General features: G+C 31.6%; 1 pseudogene; it reads right to left on the bottom strand.

The window, feature by feature from the left end:
• LOC148550321 (uncharacterized) lies at positions 1-2,597 on the bottom strand (annotated as a pseudogene).
• Positions 2,598-9,087: the final 6,490 nt, after the last annotated feature.

Here is a 9,087-nt window from a genome sequence, read left to right as displayed (position 1 = left end):
CTAATATGAAGTATCAACTATTATCCTTGTAGTAGCCCAAGTTTAAATGTAGTAACTCAAGAAACCATTTTCAGGTCTTTGTATTCTCCACTCTAACAATAGCCTAAGCTATTGGGTAGATATGATGATTTGCGTCTAATCCGACTGCTACCAAGATTTGTCCACCAAATTGTGTCTTTAGAAATGCACCATCCAAGCCTATCAACGGATGGCAGCCAGCCTTGAACCCGTTTTTACAGCCACTTAAGCACACATACATCTTATCAAATGTAACTTCACAATCTGGTTGTGGTGTGGTACATATTTGCACCGTGGAACCAGGATTTGATTTTAGCAGGGTCATACTATAATCTCGAACCATCCTATATTGCTCTTTCTCATAACCATACACCACACTTCTAGCATCCATTAAGGCCTTTGAGATAGAGTTCTTGTTTAGTGTCAAATCAAATCGTGTCTTGAAATATGTTGTAGCCTCACAGTGTTTAAAATTAGGATATTTTCTCAATTTTTTGACAAGCTTGTTGCAGATCCAGTTTCTGTTGGCAGCCCAAATTTTGTCCTCTCTTGGACAAGTATAGTCATCATTAAAGGTTTTAATTTGCCAACACGTGTCCTTATGGTCCCTTGATGCATAGGCCACCATGGACACTCTTTAACCTTACAAACTGCCCTGCACCTTATATTATCATTCTTAACCAGCTTTATGCTCCTACCCTCTTGAATTGTGTATTCTCTCACAGCTTTTCTAAATTTTCACTTCGTTCCAAACTTCATGCCAACCTCAAGATAGAGCTCCCCAAACCTTGTACCCTCTCTAAACATAGGACATGTATCCTCAGAATCATAGCCTTCTTCCAACTCATCTTTTGAATTTGGAGGAGTCTTTATCTCTTCCGAGTGCCATGAATTAGTGTCATCTGAATCAACACCAGGATCCAATCCATTTTCTGCACCTTCTGTAAAACTACCGATAAATCCAAGATCAACTTCCTCATCGCTAACCTCCTGAACTAAAGTATTGTCTTCAAGCAATATCTTCTCCTTCCCTTTTGTCAGTGGATTAACATTTATGGATTGCATGTTTGTTTGTACCTTGTTTCTCCTAATCCTACTTCCAGTCTTGATATCATTTTCTGCAACATCAGAATCAGAGAAACTGTCTTTCTCAGGGCCTGGCCTAAAAAGGCTATCTTCTTCACTGTCAAAGGAGTCAGAAGACACTTCAAAAAAAACTTTATTGTTAAATACCTTGCTGTTGAGTCCTCTAACAGCAAACCTTGTATAGGTCTCCTTGATATACTGGGTTTGTTGGACAGTTTTTGTTTGTTGGACTTATCTAATTTGGTGCACTGGCTGGGCTTGGTGGGCTTAATAGGCTAGATGATTTTGGTGGGATTTGTTGCCTTGGGGGAGGATTGTTTGTCTTGGGAGGGTTGGTAGTCTAGGGAGTGTTAGTCTTCTGTGTAGGCATCTTGGACTAGCTTGGAGTTTTTGAAACTAGTGGTGGCTGTGTGACTTTAGATGTGGATACACCTTTGATTTTTGAGGGTGATGGTTGTGTTTTCCTTGGAGATTTCTTGTTTTTGTTGGGGTTGGACTTGCAATGCCTACTGGGTGCAAAATTGGTAGTGGGAGTAACTATGATTGCATAAGTCTCATTTTGGGGGGAGACTCACAACAGCCTCTGTAGTAGTATTACACCCCGCTCCACCATCATCATCCAAATATACAACTGTGTTATTGCCTTCTAACACCTCCGGCACTGACACTCCATGCTCAAAATATACATCAATCACTCCATCATTTCTCATGGCACAATTTACCATCTCTCTTATTTTCTTGTCACTATTTACATTTCTCAACCCATTCTCCAAGTCTTTTCCAGGAACATGCTACCAATAATGCTTTATGTCATTATACCCAAGTTCCTTATGGTAGTTCCGTATGTAGAATACATCTAGAGTATCAGCGTTTAGATCACATGCCTTGTTATTTGGAGAATATACCATTATCCCTTCTGTATTTTTTTTTAAATCACCCACATGATAAAACATTATGTCTAACCTCTCTTCTATCTGCAAGAAATTCAAAATTTTTACTTAATACTAGCATATTTTCTTGGCCTACAATTGCATAATAAAAAAAAAACAAAAGCAAAATCAACACCATAAGAACATATATTTTTTCAATTTCATAAATATCGTTTATCATATTTCTGTTTCATTCGAGTAAAATAGAGCAACCCCACAAAACCCCAACTAACCTTCAAACCTAGAGACTAAAATGATAACAAAATGACAAAACCTCAACCACACTAACAAATTGCATATAATGAAGAACCCACACTATATTGAAAATCCAAGATAAAAAAATGGTTACCTTGGGTCTGATCAGGATGTCGCAACCTCGTTCTTCTGGTGGAGGAGGGGAACAACTACAAGACTCTTCAGTGGGATTAGTTCTTCTCTCAACTTTTCAACCCTAGAACAGAATCTTACGGTAGCACCATTGATGAAGAGACGAAGAAGAAGTTGGAGGGTGGAAGAAGAAGAGATGAGTGAAGTGTTTGCATTGGAGACAAAACTGTGTTTCATGCTACATATCATCTAAACGGCGCCGTTTTTACATAGAAGGGCGCCAAACCAAAACGACGATGTTTTGGAACCATCCAGCGTGACGAAATGACGCCACGTCAGCACTCCGGTGATGACTCATCACCAGAAATATGCCCAGGGACCACTATGAGTGCTCAGAGCTCTATCTAGAGGACTACTGTGGAAAAATTGGGATCTTGAGGACTACATTAGGTATTCACGGGAATCTCAGGGACTATTATGGGATTTACTCCAGCAAAACATGCAAAGCAAAATTAAAACCAATCCAAACGAACATTTAGAGATTAGAAGAAACAAAAAAATTGAATAAAACCAACCACTTGTATTCTTGAGAGGATAATATACTAGCAACTTGATCGGAAGCTCACAACGAACCAAACAACCATTCTCTAAGACATACTTCTCCGAATGTTCTTCTTCAACAACTGAATCAACCTCTTCTAGTGTTATTGTCTGTGGCTATGGATGAGGCAAAGCGTTGATGTTAGAAAGAAGACGTTGTAAATGATCAAAACAGCGGCGTTTTAATTTCAAAACATGCCAACCATGAAACTATGTTCTCCCATTGATCCTAGGTGATAATGGCGGTGCCATATCAGCAGTTTGGTTGCTGACTCATGCTGAAAATAGTCTAAAGGACTTGTATATATGTAGTGCGAAATACAATTTGAGAGTTTAAAATAATACAATTAGAATCTTAGGGTCTAAATTAGTGCACAGGCTGAATTAGGAGAACCACTTTGAGAATTTAGTCACTTAAAATGCCAAATTTAGAATATTTCTATTTTTTAGAATTTAGCTATATATTATTAATATACTTTTTAATGATAAAAATAGGCAAGAAAATTTAGATCTCCAAATCTAAAAGTAGTAAATAGTACGGTTTCTCTATACAGGTTTTTTTAAAAAAGGAAATAATAGAAGGAAGTTAAAGATGCTGTAAAGAAATTTCTCTACACATTATTGTGTTTATGGGATACCCTCTAAGTTTTCTTGAATGGCAAGGGATGGATATAAACTATAAAGTGAGAAACACACGGACACTACGCGGACAAGTTTTAATTAGGAATTGGAAATAATTCCACAATTCATGGGGTACATGTGTTGGGTATAGCTACGTATTTTCTTACGAATACACATGAATCAATTTGTAGAAAGCGTAGATAATATGACAAAGAATTGGATCGTCATATATCCTTTCTTTTAGGATTTAGATTTTAGTTGCGTTTCAATTATTACTTTTGTGTTTATTTTTTCAAAGTGTAAATAAAGAATTATTTAATTCATGCACAAATAAGATTTATAATATTCAAATGAACCGAATTACAAATGTGATTTGAAGAATCTTTCGTTCACACCTTACCGAAATTGATCAGAGTCAACTGCGTTAATTCATGGGCTATTTTATATTCACTTCTCTTTACATGCGAGTATGATATTTTAATACTCATTGACTAGCTATATCCAATTAATCAAATACCTTCAGAAAAAAAAAAAAAAACAACTAATCAAAGATATAGACAGTTTACATGAAGCACTTCAATATTGTCACATTCAAGAATCATTTTAAAAAACTTGCATTCTTGGGCCATCTTCAAGCCCATGATGGACGCAAATGCTTCGGCTTCATCTGATCGGAAAATTAATTGAAAATTATGATACAAATTATGATGACCTTATCTTAGTTGGTCCAAGTCGTTTGGACAAGGTCACACAAACTGTTGGGTCGAGTTGCTTGGTAACGGTCCAATCGAAATATCAGGTGGTGGTAGTAAATTCTTGGACTAGAATATATTCAGCCCAAGTACGAACAATCTTATACAGATAAGTTCTTAGTACTAATAATTTTGAGTCCAAAAGAAGAGTGTGTTCCCTTATATAAGCAACTTCACAAGATCAACGTTGATGATGCTAGAGAGGTCGTCCTTCTACCCCGTGTAATTTCGAGTGAAAAAAAAAAACCCTTCACATAATCCGGGTAGAATCTTATTAAAAGGTGTGTGCATATCACCAATTTGTGGCACATAATTAATTCATGCTGGAGAAGGGACCAAAAATGCCAAAAATTTGCAAGCAATAACTATGGCATCTTTGTTGCTATGTGGTAGTAAGAAAGCATCATTCCGGATGAATTCAACGACCCTTATTTCATTCCAATCATATTCGAAAAAAGAAACTTTTAAAATGAACAAATTGGTAAAATATAAATAAGTAATAATTTAGTTATTATCAAATTTTATTATCATTTGTGAATTTTACTACTCTAATTCAACGATAATTAATACCTTTTTTTTTTTCATTTTAGAGCACTTTTTCCATGGATAATTAATCTTCCGTTGCGCTTGCGATTTCCAATTTTTTTTTAGGGAAAAAAATTGGACAAAATTGTTAATATCGACTAGAAGCCTTCTGGAACAACTTCAAATCACAATATATATCAGTCCTTAGAATTCCATACTATTTAATAATTACCACCTATCTACCGCGTTAAAATAAAAGTAATTTATGCTAATAAAATAAATAGAATTTAAAATTATACAAATATTTAAAATTAAAATTAGTTATACATTCTGACTTGAATTGATTACATATCTTGTTTTTATTGATTTAAAATATCTATATAATTTTAAATTTTATTTATTTTATTAGTGTAAATTACCCTAAGAATAAAAATCCATGTAACACTTAATAAAATAAGAAAAATTTTAAATATACTAAGAACACTAGTATTTCAATTATTTTAATCGTTAATCTAAATTATAAAAAAAATATATAATATATTAATTAAAATTAACGATTAAAATAATTAGAACATTAGTATTTTTAGTACACTTAAATTTTTTTTAATATATGTTTTGTATTTATTGTCTGGTATAACCTTTTAAAAGAGAATATATGTGTATATTATTCATGTACAAAATAAAATGAATACATGAAATATTTCTAAAAAATAGTTGTCATATAGAACCCATTAATTAGAGGCAGAGCATGAGGTCCGTTATCAGCCGCTAATTCATTATCCAAAGTTTTAAAGGACTTAATGGTAATAGCCATCAAATAATAAATTTATAATATAGTGATTTATTTAATCCACATAAATGGAATATGAAACAAGATAAAGTAATGTATCATGGCATTAATAAAGATGAGAATAAAGTGTATAATGTGATTGGAATATGAATATAGTTAGTGGAGTCACGACTATAGTATAAATAATACACAAACAAAAGATCTGTAGAAAAGAGCTATCTATATCAATTCATTGGGAAGATGCTCATCGTATATGGCTCCATCTACTAGCTTTCGATTATGATAACAAAAAATACTAATACAGTACACTGTGTATGTATCTTGGAAGGTAACTAAAGCAAAGTGAACAAAAATACAATGAAAGATATAATTAATAATTATATAAAGATTAAGCTGAATAAATTCACAGGGATGAGTTTGAATTTTTCATATATATGTACGTGTGTACACATTTGCAATACTTAATTAAAAGTTGAGATATTCTTCACGTCCAAATAATTTTAACATTTAAGTTCATCGAACTAAATTTAGATCACGTACTTTTTCTATTTTTTTTCTTCTTCTCACGCTCATTTATGCACGGAGCGTCTTTTTCTTCGTCTTCTTCTTCGCGTTCCTCCTCCTCTTTTTTTTTGTGTTCCTTATTCTTCACGTATTTTCTCCTTATCGTCATTCTTTTGTGTTGTTGCTGTTGTATTTTTTTGTTTTTTTCTCCTTCTCTCCTTGGTGAAAAAGCAGTAGAAGATGAGGAGGAAGAGTTTTGAATTGTGCATAACAATCGAATATGTTATTATAGTGAAACAACGGTATAGTACTGAATAAATGGAACATTATCCATTATATAAATTCAAATTCGAACACTGTATAATGAACCGAAATACGTACTCATAGTGAAACAATTGTATAGTACTGAATGAATGAATAAATTCAAATTCGAGCAGCTTTCTGCATAATGAACCGAAACACGAAACACGTACTCATGGTGAAACAATTGTATAGTATTGAATGAACGAAACATAATCCATTATATAAAATCAAATCCATTATATAAAATCAAATTCAAACAGCTTTTTGTATAATGAACCGAAACACGTAGTCATGGTGAAACTACTGAATGAACGAAATATAATCTATTATATAAAATCAAATTCAAACAGTTTTCTGCATAATGAACCGAACACGTACTCATGGTGAAATAATTGTATAGTACTGAATGAACGAAACATAATCCATTATATAAAATCAAATTCGAAATACCTCTGTCTACAATTAGAGATTATCAACTCAATTCAATTCAATTCAGATTCAGAACACCTGCATAAATTCAATTCAATCTAGCAATTGCATTCCATTCAATTCGATTGAAAAAATAATTCATTAGCAAAATATTGGTGATGATGATAACGAAATAGGAGAAGAAGAAGAAGAAGAGAAGGAGGAGGAGGAGAAGCAGAAGAAAAATCTGCGTGTGCGAAGAAGAAGGAGGAGGAAGAGGAGGTATAAGTGAATTTGAAAGAAGGAGAAGATGATGTATGCATGTATTTGAAAGAAGAAGAAGAAGCGCATGGGAGAAGAAGAAGAAACGGGGCGAGGAGAAAGATAAAGCGCGTATAATGACGCTCTTTTAATGAGAGTTATTTTTGTTGGTGTTGGATTTACTTGAATAAAACTTGAATAAAAAAATACTTAAATGTGTAGCATTACCTATTTTAAAGCTTAAAACTGTATATCCGTGCCCCGAGTTTAGCCTTTTTTTTTCTCTTTAATTTAACTGCTTTTCTTTTGTCAATTTTATTTTGTCTCTGCTTTTTCAAACTTTTTTTTTTAAATAATTTTTTTGGGTTTTTTTAAAATAATAATTCTTACTAGTACTAAAAGATAGATCATTTATTAATGAAGAATATACTCATAATAACTTTAATACATATAATGAGATTCAAAAAATTCTGAATATAGACAAGTTATTATAATTGATCTAATAGCAAAGAATTTAAATAGCAAAGCCAAAAATGTATTATTTAACTCATATTTTTTAATAGATATATGTATTATTTAATTTATTTTTAATATATATTTTGTATTTGAACATATATTTTATACGAACGACTGATTTAGTGGTTAATTTTTTTATAATAATATGAATATTCAAATTTCATTACCGTGTTAGTTATAACTAAAAAATTTCTAAATATATACTCAAGAACAAAGATAGAACATATATAATTGTGGATGTTTATCTAACAAACCAGAGAGCGTGAATGCGTGATTATAATAATGCATAGGCAATTTCATAGTTACTACTATCAATGATCTCATAATCTCTATCAACACAATCGAAACTTCTTTCAATTGTTTCTTTAAAAATCCTCTTCATGGGACTCATCTTCACATTGAACATATTAACAATGCAATGAACTTCATAGGCAATTGTATTTATTATATCAGTAATGAAGACAAAATAAAAAAAAAGAATTCATTTTATTTAATATTCATTAATTATTATTATAATTAATAAATATTAAATAAGACAAATATTTTTAGCTAATTATTTTTGTTATGAAACATTACTGTTGTTATTATTATTATATATATATATATATATAAATTATTGCCTTTAGAGTATTAGGGGTGCAAATGAATGAGAATAAAACTTGAAAAGACAGTAACTTTTTAGAAATTTTACAGCATGTGAGTAAGTAGGGGTATTCCAACAACTAACGTCTCCTTTTAATTTATTAAATGCAAAAAAGTGTTCAATTATGAGTAGAGTTGTTAAACTTTATGAATCTCTGCACAATTTTTTTTTTTGAAAAGAAAATATCGGTATATATATATATATTCTTCTTCGGTTTGCACTAACAAACTTTGTTCAGTTTGGCTAAACGCGGAACATGGCAACTTGAAATATATTAAACTTTTGGCTTGTTGTTGAGTGTTGACTTAGCTTTTGTAAAAGCATATCTAAAAGGGAAACTAAACAAATTAATAACCAAAAATAATGGTCATTAAAGTATGAACATTTTCTGCTGTGTTTCTACTAACTTCTCACGCAAAATTTTCATTGGATTTGTGTGAATTTTTATATAGTTTTTTTTTATTGAACTTTAAATCTTTAAGTTGTAAAATATTTAAAATCATGTTATAAAACTATTCCTTTTAAATTTTTAATATGATAGAAGAAAATATATGAATAGATATATCTCTAACAAGTTGAATTAGTCGGATCAAAAATGCTATTTGTACGTTAAAGTCGGCCATTAAAATTAGTCACTAATGTATTTGTGTATAAATACATGTGTAATTTAATTTATTTTCAATGTATATTTATATTTCAACATGTATTTTATACTGTAGTTAACTTTGATGGCCGATTTTAGTGTACATGTAGCATAACTCTAGCCGGATTTATATTAATAGCAGATAATGAGCCAATAGGCTT

Source organism: Arachis ipaensis, chromosome B7, assembly GCF_059453495.1.
Source record: "Arachis ipaensis isolate K30076 ecotype BB chromosome B7, ASM5945349v1, whole genome shotgun sequence".
Taxonomy (NCBI): domain Eukaryota; kingdom Viridiplantae; phylum Streptophyta; class Magnoliopsida; order Fabales; family Fabaceae; genus Arachis; species Arachis ipaensis.
This window is presented reverse-complemented; position numbering and strand designations above follow the sequence as displayed.